Source organism: Lagopus leucura, unplaced genomic scaffold (genome assembly GCF_019238085.1).
Source record: "Lagopus leucura isolate 7727_CA_CO unplaced genomic scaffold, USGS_WTPT01 Super-Scaffold_741, whole genome shotgun sequence".
NCBI classification, from domain to species: Eukaryota; Metazoa; Chordata; class Aves; order Galliformes; family Phasianidae; genus Lagopus; species Lagopus leucura.
The window spans coordinates 10,601,053-10,622,521 of NW_024962256.1; the positions used below are offsets into that span (position 1 = coordinate 10,601,053).

The 21,469-nt window shown below is 42.7% G+C and overlaps 1 long non-coding RNA gene across 1 annotated transcript in view; it reads left to right on the top strand.

The window, feature by feature from the left end:
- The first annotated feature begins 661 nt into the window (after nt 1-661).
- The window catches only part of LOC122175810, a 43,322-nt gene continuing 22,514 nt past the window's right edge, over nt 662-21,469 (top strand). The window contains exon 1 of the long non-coding RNA XR_006177510.1: nt 662-843. This is a non-coding gene — a long non-coding RNA (uncharacterized LOC122175810). The remainder of the gene's footprint in view (nt 844-21,469) is intronic.

Genomic DNA, 21,469 nt, shown 5'->3' on the forward strand with positions numbered 1-21,469 from the left:
TTCAATTATTCAGGGTTCTCTGCAAATTACATACAAAGCTAACAAATTTCATACATTAGTCATGGTAAAAAATATTAAATTCCATGGTTGGTCACAGATTAATAGGGGGAAAAAAGATTAAACCAGCAAGTTGTGTAAGTAATTTAAACAAACGGTTGTCAGAGATTCTGCATGTTTGGCGAAGAATTAAATAAGTGAATATCAGCAGCTGAACTCCTGGCAAAGGAGCCAGACTCTCTTGAAAAAGCTGAGGCTCCTTTTGAATATGGAAGCGAGGTTTTGCTCAATCCTATAACACATTCAAAACAGCTGTTGTACAAAGAAGAAGAATTTACCATACAGTGTTGCTTGTATTTGTTTTAATCCATCCCCAGCAGTAAGCCACTCGCTGCGAAGGGAAACTCTCCTGTGGACTGAGGCTTGGAAGATGCTGAGAACACTGAGATTAATGTTGAAGGCTGGAGTGCTTGTTGGAGGGGGTGATAACGCCATGCGCCACCAGGCAATTCTTTCCATTAAGTAGCATCAAGAAGTAATTGTGAAATGCTCTTTGCAGCCTCCCAGTAGTTGGGCAAGGCAGCCCTGTGCCAATTCCCACCCATTGCTCCAAGGGAAGGGATGTGCAGGGTGAGGACCACAGTATCCAACCAGCACAGAGCAGCCTGCTGTCAGCACATCACTGCCTGGAGCGCTCTCCAAATTCCCTCTGAGAAGGAGGATAGCATGGCACATACAGCAATGGATTTTTGCAAGACTGAACTGTACACACGCTCAACCTGGGGGAATTTCTGAAAGTTGCTTTTCTTTTTTTTTTTTTCTTTAACTATCTATTGAGGAGATGAGGTAAGTCTTCATTCCTGCCGATCTCCTGGAGCTAACAGTGTGATATCGAGAACAGAAACTTGCCCTAGCTGCCATTCCAACATGGCTCAGCATGCTTTTGATTTTTTTTTCCCACTGTTTTCTCCTTTAACCCTTGTTGTTTTGTGAGGGGGAGGTGGAGAGAAAAATTAAAGCTGCAATTAGCTTTAAGGGAACTTGTTCTCTTAATTCTCCAAATTTCTGAATAGGAGAATTTGCCAACTCTTATTTCACCTTCCTTGTGCTCCTGTTATGGTTTCCACAGTTTACAGTTGGGAAAAGCTCTTTGAAAGCCCACGTCATGGTACAAATTCTCTTGTTATCTTCTTGCTGTAAAGTCCACCATTTGTAGGCAGAATTGGACTGATGTTCAATTACACTGAATCTGGAATTGCAGATTTAGTATACGTTCCGGAATGCAGATTGGTGCGAGCTTACAACTCAAGCCAAACTGGATTTAATGTGGTGGTGTCTCTGCCCATTTCCTTAAGCTGCTGTTGAGTAACGGGCTCTGCCCTGAAGAGAAGTCACCAACCTCAGCATTGTTGTGGCTCTGGGAAAATTTGCTTTGAAATGAACTTGGGCAGAGCAATCACTCAAGTAGCTTGCTCCATCAACATGGCTCTTAGTGTTCTCAGTAAATCTCGATTTCACTCAACACAATTTTCATAAAATTCATAGTGAGTGAAACAGCAGTCAGGGAGTGGGAAAGCATCCGGTCTTCGTGGTTTAGTTCTTCCCATGCAAAGATCCACAGTTTTCACCCCAACTTCCAGGAAACCTTATCTCACAAATCTGTTCTGCATCAATTCTGCTTGCAGCCTCCATATTCCCACCAGGACAGAAGAGCTCTGAATGCTGTTTGCCAGCTCACTGCACTGAGACAATTCTTGGGGTCCATTCTCACAGCATCTCCATCTGCACCAGAGCCAGGAAGCACTGGTCGCCTCTCATGGGAATGCCTTCCTCTGGAAATTCTCAGTGTAATTTCTCAAAGGATGTCGGGTGTAGTCTGGTGTATCTTGGATAAGAATCTACTTGTGGTATTCCTCCAAAAACTGGAAATGTTAGGCTCGCTCTGTGCTGATTCATGTTAGCAGCTGACCCAGCAGCAGTACCAATGATTGACTTTGACTTGAGAAGTTGGCTTTGATCTAGAATTAGTCAGGCTTAGACATCTTGTGGAAGACCTCAGGCTTCATGCCTGACGCTAGCAGGCTGCTCTTCTGTGGCTGTGTTTATGTGACAGATGTCATTAGCGCTGCTGTTTCACGCTAACTGCAGCAAATTCATCTGTCTGGTTGTCAGCCCTCTTTGGGAGCCGGTGCAGACTGACCCTCATGCTACCTTCAGTTGACTGCCTAGATGCTTGAATTGAACTGCTAGCATAGCAGGAAGCTCTGGGAGCACCAAGAATGGGAGCCATTCGCTGTTTCTAGGAAATAAAGTTAGTGTCTTGCTGCCCTCCTCCTTCCTGGAGGCAATCCTATGGTTTATTTTCCCTATATCCAGCATGAAGTGGGTTGTCTCCAGATTCTTTCATTCAGCGGCTTTACCTCTATTTAATATGTTCACCTAGAAGGGAAATGTGCACTCAGACACGAGCAGCTGTCCTTCATCTGAACATCCCTTCTTCCTGGCTTGCACCCCTCCTCCCTGTGCCCAGGCTCCCTGAGCCTGCTGGGTGGCTTCAAATAGTCTCCTTGTACCCACCCCGTGTTTAAAGCCTTCTCAGAAAATAGGTGAATTCCTCTAGCTACTAACCTGCTGGAGGAGGCTGTCAAGGGCTGCCTGCACGCACTTCAGTCTTCGTGAGAATCAAAGTGAAACAAGAAGAGGCTCACAGAAAAGGGTTACAGAGAGTTTCACGTATTTTGCAGCCTTTTCATGGCTTAAATTACGCTTTCCCTTGTTCTAGTTTTAAAAGGCAGAACAGAAAACTTAATTTTAACACTGAAAAATGAAGGCTCTTCAATTATTTATAACATTAAAATGTACAAATGTTTGATCAATGAACTTGAAAAAACATGCAACTACAAAACCCATTTCACAGTGTTCTAAAGTTCATGTGGCAGAGATAGAGAAGTGAAATGATTATTAACAGACGAAGAGCAGCATTTTAATAACATCCAGGCTGTAATAATGAGGCTGACAAAAGCAAGGAAATTCAAAGCTAATGCTGATCTGATGCTCTCTCCTTAACATGTAGACTGTGTCTAATTTTGCAGAATGTAAGATACTGTAAAGGAATTGCACTCGTGTCTGAGACCCCCTCGGTGTGGTGCCCAGTGGGGTGGCAGCAGGATGAGGTACCTTTTGTCTCAGAACTTTGTCATTTTGTAGTGGAGTGTTTCAAATAAACACACTTTTTTTTTTCTTCCCCCGTTGTCCTTTGGCATTACTGTTAGAGCTAACAGTAGTGAGAATGTTTTTCTCCTGAAAATGCTGAAATGTGAAGTTTCCCATTGAAACAGTGCCAGGTGAACCCAGCACACCAAACAAGAGTTGGTAAAAGGGTGGCATCCTCTGGGGTACCAAACAATTGGAGCGATTGCTGTGCTTCTGCCAAGCTTAACTGAGGAACAAAGTGCTGTTACAGTGAATGTGAGCCTCATTCATGGCTGCTAATGTCCCTCTGTGGGTGGTGGCTCTTGGGGAATAAGAGGACTCCAAGTCGAATCCCCAGGTGGAGCCCATTTTGGAGTCATTTCCTCAAGGTCCTGACAGCTGGGATGGACTGGTGGTGTCTGTGATTCTGTGTCTTTTGTGCTGATGCAGGGTATGCAACTTTTCTTACAGAAAGTTCATTTTCCCCAATGCTGACACCTTCCAGAAAAAAATACAAATGCAATTCCATCAGCCAGCTACACAATTGCAATAAATTCTATTATTTGCTCAGTGCTTTTCTGAGATAAGTCCATTCTCATTTGAGGGCTCTGGTTATTAAGGTGCCTATGCAACAGCAAACTGGAAAACATCTGTAGTAAGATTATGAAGATAAAATGGCTTTTTGGGTGGAAGAAGGCACACAGTTGTAAGATGTAGAGCTCAGTGCAAGGCCAGGAGTTTATTACTTGGAGTTTTCCGTTTCTATCATTCTAAGGGCATTGAAAATGTTATCTGGGAGAGCAGCACATCCCTGTTTTGCAGCAGTTACGTGTAAGAGTTCCCTTTGGCTCTGCTGAAGCGCTGAGGGACTTTTCCCTTCTCCCAGTTCTTGGTTGTGTTTGGGAGGGAGGTGGGAGAGGTTTTGGGGCGCTCTGTGCCTTTGGGAAGGTTGTGTCTTCCTCAAGTTCATCCCACTGGTGACCAGGTGGCCAAGGTAAAATGCACAGACTGTGGGCAGCCTGGGGGTGTCCCCTTAAGGTGGGTGTCCCCGTGGAATCAGCAGCAACCCTGGCAAGCAGCGAGTGCTGAGCAGCCAGCTGCCCTTCCCTGGGCTGCTGCCTGGAAAACAAGAGCCCAACCTTCATGCCTTGGTCCTGCAGCTTCTAATTATGCCCTGCACAAGGCCTTAGATGTGAAGTCTGCTGCAGAAGCAGGACGGTGACGACGATGAAAGGGAACAACATCAAAAGTGTCAGAAAGAGGAGAAGGAAACGCCATATCAGTGTTGAAGCTACATGCATATTCCAATTTGCTATGTGACTGTGATACTAATTTGGAAGGAGAAAAAATCAGATTATACGCAGAATGGCATCCCATAAGGTGCCTTAGGAATATGCAACAGAGGAAGAGTTTCTTAACAGTGGAGTCATGTGCTGTTGAATCTGGTCTCAGCACACAAATAGAGCATAATTAGAGCTCGTTAGGGAAGGACATAGGGCTGCTGGATTGCAGATCTGTCTGCAGACACCCCAGTAGGGATGAACAGAGGAAACAAGGTCACAGCACTTAACACACAGGTAGGGAATGAGGAGGAATGGGGAAGCATGGTCCTTGCGCTTCCCACTCTGAGACAATGTTGTATGTTTTCAGTCTGGTCTGGCAATGTACTTAAAATTACGTGATTGATCTGGGGGAAGGGGGAGAAGGAGAGAAATGGAAGTTACCAAAATTATGTTAATAAAATTTAGTAGATTAATAAGTTGTAGCATTATGTGTGAAAATTTGGCATTAAATATTTAAAATTTCTATTAATAAAATACCGGATTAATAAAGCCTAACATTAAATATAAAAAAATTAATTGGTCAATGTTTGTAATGTGAAAACCACAGGCAGTGTGCCAGCCCTCACCTATGCAGAGGCTCAGGGCTGTGACTACCATAGGGTGGCAAGGAATGGAGACACCAGCCATTGGCTGGCATTGAATGCCTTTTCATTTGCATTGTATACATGCAGGAGGGGGTGTTATTGGAAATTGCTTCATCCAAAAGGAGAAAAGGATCCTTTAAGGTGTGTTTCCTAAGGAATACCTTTGCAGACTTCCTTGCATTTGAAGTGTTTGCGCTTCCAAGTGCTGTGAAGTCCTATTGCTTCTGATGCACTCAGAGCTTGGAAACAGCAGTGCTTCTGCCTCTGCTCAGAAAGTGTTTCTGGCAAATGGTGAAACTGGGCTGAAATTAGTGTAAAATACTAAAATTAATACTCATTGACTTTTATGTTTCATTATCATCAGAAATTAGTTTATTCTCGGGTAAACAGTTTATGGCCAGATATAAATATTTCCCGTTGACCTATTAACTGGCTCCATATATTATGAAGTTATTGACAGTTGCAGTAAAATTTACAAACAGCCATTAAACCTTTTAACATACCAGATACGTCTAAGTCTCTGTAGCACAGAGAAATGATTTTTTTTTTTTTTTAAAGATAATCTTCTACTGATATTAAATTCCTCCAAGATTTTAATATATTGTCAAAGTTTATGGGTCATAAAATAAACCTAGGGCTCACAAAAAATTTACACAAGAATATTATTTAAGAAAAAAGGACGTGTAAGTTTTAGTACAGAAAGAATGATGATATAAGCCACTGAAACATATAAAAGTACATACCAAATACTATGTTAAAATAACATTAAATGTCTTGTATAAATCCACAAGTCAAGGTTTAAGGTTTTTTTTACAGTGTCTGAATCTCTTATTATTGTATCTAGATAATAGCATACTCACGGTGCAGCACTTAGAAAAGCTCCCTTTTGATGGATGTAGAAGCATGAAATAACGATAGACCAAGAGATCCTGATTCTGAATTTCCTGATAATGTAAGGTTAGGGCACACACTCCATGGGCCTGATTCAACAGTGTATTACTCCGTTCTGAGCCTGATGTAAATCATTTAAAAATCAATAAAAATGGGTCAGCTGGCTGGTGTAAATTGGCCTACCTTCATTATGGTCCATGGATGGATGCCAGTTTACACCAGCGGAGAAATTGGCCTGGCGCAGTTATATCTGTGTAAAGCTGTCAGAACGCAGTGATTAATCAGGAACTGCACATTTATGATAGCTTTTTTCCGTTTCCCTTATATATATATATATATATATATATGCGTATTTAAAAGTTGGGTGGTTCGACACTGCCCTTGAAATAAAAGTAATGTCTTGTAACCTCATCTGTGCTCAACGGGAGCATCGCATTTCCCTCATTAGTGAGCGTTTGGTGCTCGATGGAAAGGTGTCACAGAGATGCTGCAAGAGTGGGGACATTGCAGTGAAAAAGCTGAATGCATCTCCAGTTCCAGGAGCTGGGTTTGCTCCAGGAGGTGCTGTCGCTGTGGACGCAGCCATCACGTGCATCCAGAAGCAGAAAATAGTTGAGACTGCAGCCTGAGAGCCATGTGAGCTGTGGGAAGCTGTGCTCTTGCAGCAAGCTTCTATTTTACTGTTTATTCCTAAGGAGGTGAAGCTCTGAGTGCCTGTTTGCAGCCTCCTGTTTATTACCTGCTCTGGGTTGATGGACGCAACCCTCAGCATGCAGGAGCTTTCTGCAGGCTGTGGATCTGTTTTGCAACCATCTTCTTCTCCTACAGCTCTCATGTAGCTGATGAACTCATTTAGCTGATGAACTGTGTAGGCCCACAGCTGAATGGGGAAAAGAGAAGGGTCTGTGATTTCAGCTTGTCCTCACCTCTCAGAGGTGGTATCCTGAGCAATGAAGCTGTAGTGAAGAAGTGAAGTGAAGAAGTGCAGTGGTAAAACCAGGGCGTGATGCATGTGAAACTCCATGGAGGAGCTGCTGAACATCCCCTTTGGTGTCACGTCACCTGTGTATTTTGAGTGTTCCATCTCAAACAGAAGTGCCCCAGATCTTGTAGCAGGATGGAGCACGCGCTCCAGCTTAACAGAGGTCCTGCAAGACCAACATCTAAAGAGAAAATAGCAAAACCAGTGTGTTTTTTTTCCTTTTTTTTTTTCTTTTATTTTTTTTTTTAATCACTATGTATTGTCTGTATGCTATGCCTGGTGGGTTTCCCACCCTGAAGCCAGGTTCCTTGAGGTGTCTCCTTGAGGACCAGGGCCACCCAGAGCCCAGGATCCTGGTGGGGTTGGAAGCAGAGCTGGCTCGCCTTGTGCAGCATGCAGTGTAACTGACGTGACTTTGTGGTTTCCTCTCTCAGCTTTGAAATATAGTAAACTCACAAAAGCTACTGTAGAGTTCAGAACAAACACAGGGGGTATGTTTAGTTATTTGTTTTTGTAGTAAAATAAAATATTTATTATACACAGACACCTACTGTGAACAGAGGGTAAGGCCACTGTGTTTTATCTCTAGGGTGTCATGTTTGACTTCCATTAGGGATGTATTATAGACCTGTGGGTTTTCATGAATTCAGAAAGTCCACTTTGAACACTGATTTCAAAGCCTACAGGGGGTGTGAGGAATGTAAGAACACTGCTTCGTAGGAAGGAACCTGTTGCATCTAACAAACACCTTGCGTTTGATAAGCCAGACCTGAGGTACGCTGTAGAGAAAGGCATTCTCATCTTATTTATTTTTTTCCTTAGCTTGATTTTAAAGGAAGATTTCCAATTGTTCACTTTGTAACTTTAGCCCATCTGAAGCTCAAGGTGAAGACAATGAATGGGCTTCTGAAAAATGTACGTTTACATCATTATACTTTTTGCTTTTTACTCTTAATTCCCTCCCAATGAATCACTGTAGAGGAGAAAATGACCTAGATGAGCAGGTGGATACCTATATATCTCCATAAATGTTTCTCAGATCAATGAAACTGTCCAAAACTCTAAGTAACACTTAAGGGAGAAGAGGAGAAGGGCCTTCAGGGATGTGCAGTTCTGCAGGTTTGGGGGTGTTTGTGGTGCCCCCCACATCACTTCCATGGTGGGCACTTGGCCATGAGAAACAGCTGGTGGGGTTTGGCACCACCCAGACATGGTCATCCTTTGGGTTAAGCAGCCCTATGTTTGTGCAGAGGTGGGAGAAGATCCACATTCTGCTCTGGACACCACCACCGATGTGGAGATGTGGTCTTAGCCCTTTGGAGGGGCTGGAGAAGCCAGCAGGAAGGCAGAGGTGATCCCAAAAGAGTCTGACCTGAACGCATGAAGCCTTCAGGTGCTTTTTTCACCACGGTGCTCCTGCCCTCCAGTCCCCTGTCCGTGGCTGGGTGGCCAGGGATGCCATCCCTCCTCTTTAGGCTTACATATCTAACCTCGAACCATGCAATACAGGTGATGCTACATGAAATGCAAAGTCCTCACGTAGAGAAATGAGAACCCTGCTCTGCAGCTGGCTGCTGCTTAAGGAATTCATGCTTCCTCGTGGCCATCAAATGTTTTAAAAAAATAATACCTAGAAGACCTGGATTTATCAAATCAGTGGAGGAATCATGTAGATTTCTTAGAACTGTTTTTATCTACCTCCCCCAGGGAGTGAGTAAGGGGATGTTTTGAATGTTTATTCACTTCTTCACATCCTTTGTTCCACTTACTGCTGCCCAGAGAAGGAATGGATGTGTTCCTGTGATGATTTGATGGAAAGGACAAACCCACGGAATTCAGAGAAGTGCAGAAGGCAATGGGCTTCATGCAGGCAGTGAAAATGATTGGGTGCTGCTGACTTTCTTCGTTGCAGAAAGTTCAGTGCAGCAAGTCCTTAATGCCTATTAGAAAGAGAATAATTTGGATTGGAAAATGAATGGTAGCAAATACATCTAGAAATACTTAGTCACACATGCTGTTTCCATCACGTCTTCTACTAATTCCACTTTCAGTTAATCTCTTTTCAGTTCCACTTTAAGAAGTTGGTATGGGGTGACATGTTCAAAAGCACACAGATCGTGTTTTTCAGTAAGCTATCGTGTTCAGATGCTAAATCCTTTCCTGCAGTTTCCATAATTCTCCCAAAGCCAATTTATCCTGGTGGACTTTTTCTCAACACTTTCTTGATAGAAAAGCAGTGTACCAATTGTTTACTTGTTTCCAAAGGAAATTGCAGTGGGGATGAGAGTGCCCATAAGCTAGATATCCTGCACATTCTGCATTTCCCTTTCCCTAATTCCTGCAAACTGCACCACAACGTTAAGTTGTCAGTAGCATACCCTCACCTTTGGAAACCACTTTGGCTTTCAATCATTAACAGGGTTCTTATCCCATATCCAAGGCTGTTCTGAGGGTACAGGGGCTCTTCCCAGGTCCTACACAAAGTAATAATACCCAGTGAGAGAGGTTAGCAGCAATAGTCATGGACAGTAAGTCCCGACTTGGTTATGTGCTTCCTGTTCCACTTGAATTCAACCATTAAATCTGAACTTGCAGTTCAAATTAAATATGTCATGACCAATGTCAGATATATGGACAACTTCAGAATGGAATAACCCAAGGCAATCTGCTCTGATCGTATCATGCCTTAAGTCTCAGACTAAATCCAGGGGGAATTTAATAAAATAACTCAGTCAAGCATTGATCTTTTCCTGATGGTTTTCTTTTCCTTTCCAGTGGCCTCCTTACAAACTCTGCTCTTCTCCCTTGCACAGCAACAGTGTATCATATAGGAGGAACACAAAGTATTTCAGTGATGCTACTGTAGCACCTTTGCTGTGGACTTTTCATCTGGTAACAGTGTTTAGCTTGACATTAAATCTCTTTGTTTCTCTCCCTTTCCGTCAATCTGCTGCTCTTTGTGACGTTTGTTGAAAGCAGTGTAGAATTGGGTGGGGGTGTTGCAGGAGGAACAACGTGCCGTGGTCCACATAACCATCCCTGCTGCCATGGTGGCAGCCTGAGCCCCATAGATGGCTCATTAGAAAATGTAGTGGCCATAAGTGGGTGTGAGATTAAGGCAGATCCATTGATGTGAGGGAATGGCATCACATGTCAGCTCCAGGGTTAGTGGGGGAACAGTTTTGAGCCGTGGGTGCTGTGAATTCTCAAAGAACAGGACGTGAGCGTGAGGAGAATCCTACCTGGCCCTGTGTGAAAACACAAAACTCTTTAGATGAAAGGTGCTCACAGCAAGAGCGGAGCTGGTCTCTTCTCACAGGTGACAGGACAAGGGGAAATGGCCTTAAGTTGTGCCAGGGTCACTTTAGGTTGGATATCAGGAAAAACTTCCTTACTGAAAGGGTTGTTAAGCACTGGAATAGGTTCCCCATGGAGGTGGTTGAGTCACCATCCCTGGGTGCGTTTAAAAACCATTTGGATGTGGTGCTCAGGGACGTGATTTAGTGGAGGGCTGTTAGAGTTAGGATAGTTTGGTTACGTTGTGGTTGGACTTGATGATCTTTAAGGTCTTTTCCAACCTGAGTGATTCTATGATAAGACATGATATCCAGTAGAACATAACCAATGTCAGACGTAAAAACCTTTAATCTGAATTTTTTCCCACCTGGGTGTGACAGCGTAGAAAGATTCCAACAGTGCAACCAGCATTATTACATGGGGGGCAATTGCAAGCAACTACGTCATCAAACAGTGTGGGGAGCACTGCCACTGTGCAGCACATGAGCTGTCCTCACTTCCTCCTGCCCCGTTGTTTTGCCTTCACCATCTATGGGATGCTAGAGGAGCATTTACAGCATAAACTCTAGAAGGAAGGACTTTGCATTTTACAACACTGCTTTAAACAGGAGTCCTTGGGTAAGATCTCTGTCTGATTTGAAACCCTTCCAGGGTTTGGAAGAGTTTAAAAAAAAAAATTAAAAGCAAAACAAAGCCCAGACTCCTGAGATAGCTCAACAGCATACTGAAGAGTGAGCATGAGGGTATGTTTTGTCTCTAAAGGAAATATCAGAGCCTATAGCAGTCAGGATAGTTTATAAGCATGAACATAACTTTGAATAGCCTGAGCTCCGGTTTACTGTGACCTCTGCAACACAACTCTGAATGAAAGGTATAAAAATATTCCCTGAATACCAGATATACACTAGAAATGATGCTCAAACTCAGAAGATTTAAAAATCAGAGGCTTGTCTTCTTTCTCATGATGAAGCTGATTGCCCTTTTCTTTTCATTTTATTTTATTAATTATAAAATAGAAGTTCTTACAGGAACGTAAGAAAATAACTCTCCTTTCCCTAAAGATGCAATGCATGCACACATCAGGAAACACAGGCAGATAGGATATAAGGAGCCTTTTATTCAGTGTTTGAAAGCTTTCCTTTGTTTCATTCCTCTTCAAGTTTTAACTCTTGCATGCTTCTTCTCTTGCTGCGAAGTGGTTAACATGCAATCTGATTATTTTATTTTCACCAAGGCAAAATGTGATTGCACTCTCTCTGCACACTGGCCCTTTCACACAGCTCTCTGCACCATCTGAGAATGGGCCTTGTTGAGCTGCCAGCACAAGCTTCCCTTTGTCCTTCCTGCACTATCAGGTGGAGGCAGCAGTGTTAGGAAGTGGTACAAGCAGCAGGCAGTGATCATTTGAGAACACGGATGGATGGTGTCCCCTGGCCATGCCCCTGCTGTCTGACTTGTCCTTTTCCATCTCAGCCGCTGTCATTCCTCAGCCATGTGTTTTCTCTCCCCTGCACTCACCCTGTTAAGTGGGCTGTGCATTTTCAACAACCCGATGCAGATACTTCTTCTGCCTGCTCTGAGACACTTTGTTACCTTTCTTTTATTTGTAGTGCAATAAATTAATTTCAAGTCTCAAAACCTGAAGAGCAATTGAGTGTTTTACTGTGTTGCTCTGATCTCTTCTTCCGACACCAACCTTAAATCTTCAGATCTGTCTCTAAGATGTGGGAGATGACCTGTGAGAGAGTTTTCAACCAACCCGTGCTGTGGACCAGAGCTCCTCCTGGTCTGTGCACTCCTGAGCATCATGAGTCCACAAGGTGAAAAAGTCACCCCAAAACCATCATTCCACTGTGACACTGCTTTGCTAACTTCCAAGAGTCTCAACAATATTCCTTGCGCGTTTGCATGTGAACTAAAAACAAAGGCTGGTGCTGTTGCAAGCCATCAGCAAGGTCAGTAAGGCCCCATGGAGAGATGGTTTGGTGAGAAAGTCCACGTGGAGGAACAAAGCATTCAGTGTTCCCTTAAATGCTTCATGGGATCTTAATGTATGATCCAAGGGGACCAAGGCCTGGTCCTTACAGCCCCCATGGAAGGAGTGGGCAGGAACTCACTGCTGGTAGAAGGTTCCCTGCTGAGGTTATTGCTGAAGAGAGCTGCCGAGTGCAGAACAGACCAACCAACTGCACCCTGAAGAAATGGAGGCACCAATGCTCTGAGCCATCGTTCTGAAACTTGGAATGTTTCTGCAGCCGTTCTGTGTGTATCCACATATCCACGTGTGTGTCTGCATGACAGTGAAATGTTTTACAGTTATTATGTGTTTAAAATGCTGGAGAAATACAGAAGTCCTCCAGAATGATCAGCTCTACTACAGAATCTTTTCCGGCTGTTGGACTTCTCTCTGTTTATTCACGTCCTGGGTTGCCAACACAGACACTGTGTTCAGCATCTTCTTTAGGACAGAGAATCAACTGAAAACAGCATAGGATGAACTGTTTGAGTTTTGTGTTTCAAAGCACCTGAGGCACCACAAACCATCAAGTTGTGCTAGCTGAAGACGTGGCTCATCAGTGGATGACAGATGTTTTCTAACGTGTTGAAAAGAGAGCCCTGTTACTGAGAACTCCAGTCACGTGAATTGAAACGTTGGAGTGATGAAGAGATTTTTTGAACACAGATTTTGGAGTGATGAAGATGAGTGCTTGAACAGAATGATCTTTTCTGGCGGAGCTGTGTAGAACACAAACCAGCCTGGCACTTCCCACCTTTGCTCCCTGCACTTGTCTGGGATTATTCATGCCATAAATCATTCACAGCTTTACTGAGGTGATTCTTACACAGTCAACCTATATCTTTAACACAAATTCAAGGAGAAATACATGTATATGTCTCCCAGTTTCCTGAAGAAGCTTTTCTATCTCCGTAAACAAATTGAAAAATCCATGCCAGTGTGAGAGCCAGCTAGAAATGCCAGAATGACATTTAACTTCATTATGCACACTAGTAAGGCTGAGCTTTCTTCTTTGCTGTGTTTGGTCCATTTCTATCCTTTCTTCCGAGGCATCCTCTTCTCCTTGCTCCCAGCAGTGGCTCTGTGCTGCCCTCCCACAGCTCTCCCATGGCTAAACTGGGCTTCTCAGTAGCATTTTTGCCATTTGTAGCCCAGCTGCAGCATGGCAAAAATGCACATAATGCTACATATTCTGGGAATCATCCTCAAAACGATCCACTGAGCACGCATCAGAAGGAGTGCGCTATGAACAGAAGTTCACACATGCACTGCGTCATCAGTGAGTAGTCTATTGCCTTCCAAAGATTATTCTGGATATGTGTTTTGTTATCCAGTCACCTAGTGGTTTAAAAGTTCTCTTCTCTCTCCAAACTGAATTTTCCTGCAACAATGAGGAAAAAAGAACACCCCCAAAGAGTAGACTGAAGACTTCTTCTAATTTGCAAAATGCCTTTGCTCTGTTTTACATGAGATATTGACAGAATGCAGTTGAAGAAGGAATCCCAGCATTAACTCCAAAAACTCTTCATCAAGTGAAATGACGTTGTGCTGTGTGATCAGACATGACACTGGATGATGTGTTTGAATAGTAACTGACAAGTAAGTTTTAAACAAACTGAAATATGTGTTGTTCAGTCCATAGCATGAAGGTATCTGATGTACCAACAGTAGTGAATTATTTAGGAAACTAGGTTAAGGATGGTAAACAGGACATGTGTTACCAACAACTGAAGAATGGATTTTTTTGGAAACTCTTCCAACAAAATAGCCAGCAATAGCTTGCCAAATTTGGTATTAAAAGACAAAACTGTCTTGAGTTCAGAAAAAGGTCTTAATATCAAATGGTTTCACTTTTTTTGCATTAAATGAATTGAAATTCTGCCAAATCAGATTCCTCAGATTTGGAGAAAAAGGCTCCCTTCCAAGCTATGGAGAAACATCCAAGTTTCATCCTGACAGGAATTTTTTTTTGCCAAAGTTATAAAAACTGAAGGGAAAATAGTGGAGTTGTATCAAGCAGCCTCATCCTGAAAGTTTCTGAAGCATAATACATGAACTAGGCTGGATTCCCTCATTCCTCGTCATGCATTCACATTAATGAATACAATTGGAGGGCTCGGGCTTGAATGCCCCATGAAGGTGCACACAGTTTGGATCCCATCCCATCTCTCATGGTGGGAACACATTGGCAAGTATGGCTGAGATATTTGGCTTTGCTGGAGATTCAGCCCAAAACTCATTTGGAGAGGAAAATCTGCCCTTTGGTAAAATGTCTTTGGTTCACAACTGGACCAAAGTACATGCAATGGCACAGGGTCATGAGTACCAAACCAGGGTTTGCTGCAAGCTCCACTGGGGTCTCAGTGCTGTCTGATGCCCTACGAGCAGAAAAAATTCCTCCATCCTCTACTGATGTGGAGTTGTTGCTTAGCCCTGAGGTATCAAGATGTTTTGATGAATATTTTCTGCATTATTTGTACCTCAACTCAATGCTTTATGTATTCAGCACTACGATACTTTCTCCAAGATTATTTTGGCTGTAAAATAATTGTTGAGTTCCTCCTCTAATTAGATGCATGTATCTACTTTCCATAGGTGGCACTGGAATTTCATGTTTTCTTTGTTATGATTTTTTAAGAATAGGTTATCCTGATTTTTAGGAAACAACCTGAAGGTGTCTGCATATCCTCTATGGTTGTGAAACTGGGAGGGGGTGATGAGCACAGCACCCACGGTGCCTGACTTCTTCCTGCTGTGGGTTCAGTCCTTGCTGTTGACTATGAGTGCAGCAGGGCAAGATGATTCCCCATGTCCGCATTAAACCAAGAATATCCACTTAAGTAGCATTACCCAAATCAGGATTTCATATTAAACCCCAATCTGAGACATTAGGAGGCAAAATGAATGTTAAAAGGTGAGCGTTAGAAGACTTTTCTTTGTTTAATGAAGGTTAGTTTGGGGCCTAAATAAATTATATGCAAAATTCTGCAGACCAGCGAATAAATGACATTTCCAATGCTAATAGACTTTTGATTTCCAATTAGTCCTCCACTCATTGCAGTGAGTGGCGTTGCTTTGATCAGTAGCTGATTTACTGCAAATATTTCAGCAAAAGGGTATTGGGATGATGGATCCCTTGGGTAGGAAACACCTATTTATATAGAGAGGATTTTGAAGTATGTTGACACGAATATACATGTAAAGAGACGTTTTGTAACACCACAGATAGAGCAGGTCACACAGACTGTGCTCTTGGCTTTGCACTTTCCTTGTCTCCTGAAGAAACCTCTCGAAGAAGCACAAAATTTGGTTGCTATCTCACCCAAAAGGACAAAATTCTGTTCTCTTAGAATTCTTAGAATCACCAAGGTTGGAAAAGATCACCAAGTCCAACCATCCACCAACCACCAGTATTTTTGCACTAAATCATGTTCCTTAGTACCACATTTACACTTTTCTTGAAGCTGTTTTTAATAAAACGCCTCTTTAGAAATTCTTATTCTTAAAAGGACTGCTTCACTTTTTTTTTGTTGTTCATTGGTATTATGATTGTCTTTGGTGAGACTTCTCAGTCATGCTGTGGATTGGGTAAGAAACCAAAGAAAGAAAAAAAGCCCTTCAAGAAAATCATTTTTGAGATTAAAATGAAGTTATTCTCATTCTAAAGCCCTTAAAGTCTCTCAGAACTTTGCAACCAGTGGTCTATATGGAATTAACTGCAGAGTCCTGAGAAAGGGTTAATGCTTGCTGGCAGTTTGGTCATATTAGAACAATTACAGTGATTCATTGTCTATGTCTAATGGCATAATCTGATTGTAAGACAGCAGAGTGGGCGTTGGAAAATATACAGCAGCCCACTATAGTCAGTGTGAAGCATAACAGGAAATGGTTGTGGGTGTTAACCATGTCACAAGCAGTTGGATTAAATGCTGACTTCGCAGATGAAATGCCAAATAAAGATATGGGAAAGAGGCTGTGTATGTTTCAATAACAATTAGGGGACTATCTGATATTGATTTTAGCAACAGAAAAGAAAGTTGCAGAGAAAAGCCCATCACAGGTTATTCTACTTAAAATCCTATTTACTATCTCTCTAACGCATTAGCCAACAGGTAAAACTGTTCAACATAATTTGCTACTATTCATTCAGAAAGCAAGGTATTTTATATTGAAATAAATAGGAAATATAACTCCTGATTATGATATTGTCATTAAGGTACTTATTTTCAATTAAGAATTTTTATTAGCTCTCATCAAGTTGAGTAATGAAAGTGCCGTAAAATATACTTCCCACCCAGCTTGCTCCCTCCTGGCCTGACTGCAAAGACCTCACCTTTCAAGGGAAGGAAAGGGAAGGGATGGGAAGGGAAAAAATGAAAACCAAATGACAATTTACCTCTGTGCTACGCTTTCAGATTTTTGAGATTCCCTCTATTCTGCAGAGGCATCCTTCCTGTTCTGCACCAAGAGAAGGGTTGGGCTGTGCATTGGCCATTCCAACCATTTCGTGGAAACTGACACATTCTCCAAGTTTGGTTTGGGATTGTTGGGGTTGGTTGGTTTGTTTTGGTTTGTTTTACATTTTTTACAGTTTTGGCCTCTTGGAGGAGCTGATGCAAAGCAAACATTTTTATTTTTTTTTTTTTTACTAAGGCTTTAAAATCACAGTAAACCCATTTTGATTGTAAATATATTTTCAGCTACATTTTATACAATAATCTTACAAAAAAAAAAATCTGCTTTATGATTACTTAAATTGTTCTTTCTCTTCCTTTCTCTTTCTCTCTCTTTCCTTTTTCCACACGTATTCTCTGGAGGATCTAAAAATAAGCCTTCAGCTGTGCAAGTCAGTGCTCCAGGTTTATCCCAGAGACTAAGCAGTATTTCACAAAATACCTTTATTATTTTCTGGGGTTCCTCTGCATTGTGTGAAACCTCCAAGGTTATTTGAGATCAGAGGCGTAAGGAAAACAGACGCATCTGAGGCGAGGGTTGGGAAGAGGAGTTTTGCAGAAGCCATGCTGTATATACTAAAACCATAAGTGTTATTGGTTCTGTCATGCTTGGGTTACACTTTCGGTGACTTTTCTTTGCCTTCTCATTAATCTAAAAGGTATCACTGATAGACTGATGATTGGGGAGGTAGCTGAATTTGTAAGAAACGTTGCGCCCTGCCTCTAAACAAACACCTTCAGCCTCAGTAACGTGAGCTGATCTATGGCGATTTCCAGTTAAGGTCCAGAAAACTTCTGGCTATGCATCATCCAGCAGAAAGAGTTGGTGCTGTTTGTTTGTTTTCTTTCTGTATTTTATTATGGAAACAAAATCAAAGGGGGAGTGTTCTGTACAGGAGCACCGTTAGGCTGGTGGAAAACCCCAGTACATCTCCCATAACACCTACTTCTCAGTTTTGTTTTCCTTTTTATTATTATCTACCTGGAAAGGTTTTTATATTTGGGCTTGATTCTGTATCACTGTCCTCAATGAGTAGGAAACCACCAGGTTCAATCAGCTGGAGGAGAATAAGACCCTAAGTTAGAGTGTTGATTTAACCAGGCTTTTATGGGGCAACCTAATACCATCATTGGACTTTTTCCCCTGAAGAAAACATAGAATCATTAAGGCTGGAAAAGACGTCCAAGATCATTTGGTTCAAGTGCCATTCCATCCCCACCATGCCCACTGAGTCGTGTCCCTAATCTGAACGTACACTCCATAAAACAGCATTTACATAACAGAATGTGAGCAGTTTGCTGTGGTGAGGTAAAGAAAGGAAGACTGAAGACTGGCAGGAAACCTGCAGAGCCCTGCACCCTTACAGCAATGCTTCACTGCTGCCCACGTGCAGCTTACTGTGGAGGTCAGCTACCAGACTCTATGAGGAAGGAAAAACAACCATAAATCAACATATCCATGCAAATTAAAGCCAGCCTGAATTATGTGTATTGCTCACAAACATGAGCAGTGTGCATTTTCTGTGCAACAGGACTTAACATCAGGCCAAACGTGCATGGCCACTTGTGTGTGTGCAGGAGGTGGACACAGCTGAGGGTGTGAGCAGGAGCCCTCCTGCTGGTGGAAACACTGCTGGTGGTGTTGGGACCATTCTGGTGCTGGGAGGAGTGGTAGGGCCCAGCCCCACGTGTGCTGCCCCACAGGCCCACATGCAAGTGGCACTGCTGTGCCACGGTATCCCTAATGAACTAACAGGCTTTTATTGCAGGAAGAATAAAGCAGGATTTCACAGTCACTTGTCTGTGCAGTAACTAGCTTCTCACTTCCCCCAGCACTCCCCGGGGGAACAAGACTACTTCAGGTGCTCTGTTTATGGCCCTACTGTGGGATCAGTTTTCCCCAAATCCCCTAATTCTTGCTGTCAGGACACCTTTGCCAAGCAGATGATAACAGGAGACGGCCCAGTGATGATGCTGATGAGCTCTCATACCTAAAAGTTTCTTCTCCATAAAAGGTGGAGGCATCAATACACAAAATCACTTCTCTCTATAAAACAGCAGCAAAAGAAGGATGGAAGGTGTAACACAGGAAATGCATAAAACCCAAAGGGCAGGGGGAAGTTTGAGTCCATCTTCAGCAGTTCCAAACAAGATCCCACTTGGGTAGGAGCTGTCATCAAAATAAGAGCAATGCTTGTCCCTCAGATGGTCGGGGAAATGAAATGGAAATGAGTTTAGTCTAGGTACTTCAGTGCAGGCTTTCAGCACCCTTGCACAAATGAAAGTCAGTGTTTGTTATTTGATTTAGCCCAAGTGCAATGAGGAGATGGTTGTTTACACTGCCATGTTTGCAGCATGTAGAGGAGCAACCATTTCTAACAGAGCCAGCATTCCCAGTGGACGCAGAGCTATGGTTCAGCTGGGAATTGCTGACAGGTGGGGCCCCAGCAGAGGAACAACATCTGCTTGCTACCTTCTACAGCAGAACTTAGTGCAGAGTTGTGGCTCTGTGTCCATCCCAGTGATGTCACACACATTGAGCAGCACTGGCAGGAACCGATTTCAGATTTCCCAGAAAACAGTTGTGCCAATTCTGCCCAAACTTTCGTTTTCTTGTGCTCCTAGGTTTATAACATTGTGAGATACTTCTATCCTCTTTAGTTGTCTGATTGCTGACAAAAGACCTTAAAAATAGCGTGTGCTTGAGGTACACCCCTTAATTGTTGCTCATACAATGGCAGGAGTCTGTTTTGTAAATGAGCATGCATACCCCATACATGATTTACTATACACCTACAGTAAATTTTCTTGTGGGAGATTTTATGGTGCCTCGTTGAATAGTGAATGTTAAGTCAAACCTTCCTACAGCTGAAGAAAATAGAAGCCAGATCTGCAGAGAGAAAGTAACAAGGAGTTTTTGTTAAGGTGTGCTCCTGCTCATAGTAAGAGAACAGTAATTCTACCCTAATGAAAATTAAATTTATTATCTTTTGTTTGTAGTTGTAACTTAAAAAAAAAAGCCACGTACCCCTGTTAATCACCAGGAACGGTTCTCCTCGACCATCAGAATGATAAAAGAGCACTAAAATGCTCTGGCCAGATTCCAGGTGGGCTTTTTTTTTTATTATTATTATTATTATTTTTTTTTTGAAGGACTTTGGGAAGAAAATTCACATAACGTGCTTTTTTTTTTTCCACGGGAAGCGTGTTTTTCCATGATTCATAAACTCGCTTTTATCCAGTCCATGAAAGGACCTCTCTCCATTATGTAGACCAGAGCTGACACATTTATGTGCAAAATTGCTGGAGCATTTACACCGCTATTCATCAAGACAGTGTCTGTGCTCCAGGAATGTTACAATCACCTGGCACAATCAGTTTCACACACATGCACGCATTCTTGGAAGCCTGTGTTGTTATCACACATAACAAAACATTACAGCCACACTCCTACTGGGCCACGTACACAAGTTGCTTTCCCTTCTTCCACACCTGAAAGCAAATTAACCAGTGCCATCCTTTTACTGACATAACTGTGAGTAATAAGAGAACTGTTTCAAGCTGAGAATCATAGTCACAGAATGGCCTGGGTTGCAAAGGTCCACAGTGCTCATCCAGTTCCAACGCCCTGCTGTGTGCAGGTCACCAACCAGCAGCCCAGGCTGCCCAGAGCCACATCCAGCCTGGCCTTGAATGCCTGCAGGGATGGGGCATCCACAGCCTCAATGTCTGTTGTTTGGGACATTGCTAATGAGAAATGTTCTTCCCAAAGTGATGAGCTAAAGTCCACCAAATAAATGTTGCAGGAGCTGGTGGTTATTCCAGATTGGCTGCTTCTATGGTCTGAGCAAGACGATGTCTCATTTTTCTGCTTATGACATACAATATTTCATCATCAAAGCCCTCTTCTTGCCCTTTTGTGGGAAGTGAACTATAAATGAATGAGGGATGGGGAATGCATTTCCTGGGCCTGCTCCCATCACCCAGTTGTGGGGTGTCAGCAGATATTCAGTCTGGGCTGGCTGTGGGTGATGCTGCAGTATCTACAAGTGCTGTGTTAAAGGATTGGAGTCTCACTGCATTTCTCCACACCCCATCCCCTGTTTCAGCCTCAGACTGCACCAGGTGGTCCCCACCTCCCTGGAATGTAGTGCTGTGCCCTGCAGGACACAGCTCTGCCACCCCATGGGGGATGGAGGTGGGTTCTGCAAACATGGGAGGAGGAGGTGCTGAGTTTCTGAAATGGCTGTGGCTGTCAGGTGAGCAAAACATTTGTTTTCATGAGGATTTTCACTGACTGTAGTAGAAAAGATTCTTAAAAATTGCCTAAATAAGTATTTACATGATACTGTAACCCAGAATGGTTTCAAAGGAGCCTTTATGATCTGTCAGGTCAATAATCTGCATTTTTAAAAGTCCCTGAATACGTATTTGCATGATCTGTATTTCAAAAGCTCTAGTAAATATGTATTTGCACAATAGACCATAACAGTATCTTTTAAGCCATCGTGGTCTATATACAGTGTTAATCCTCATATATTCCAAAGGAGTTTTATTTTCCAAAATAGCTTTTATTAATACGACGTTCAAATGCTGCAGTTCTGAGGGTGATAGGAGGATATAATCAAAAAGGATGAGGACAGCTTTTCATGCAATTAAAAACTGATTTAAAAGTCAGACCAACAGCGTCAGCAAGTGCTTGTCTTCACCCC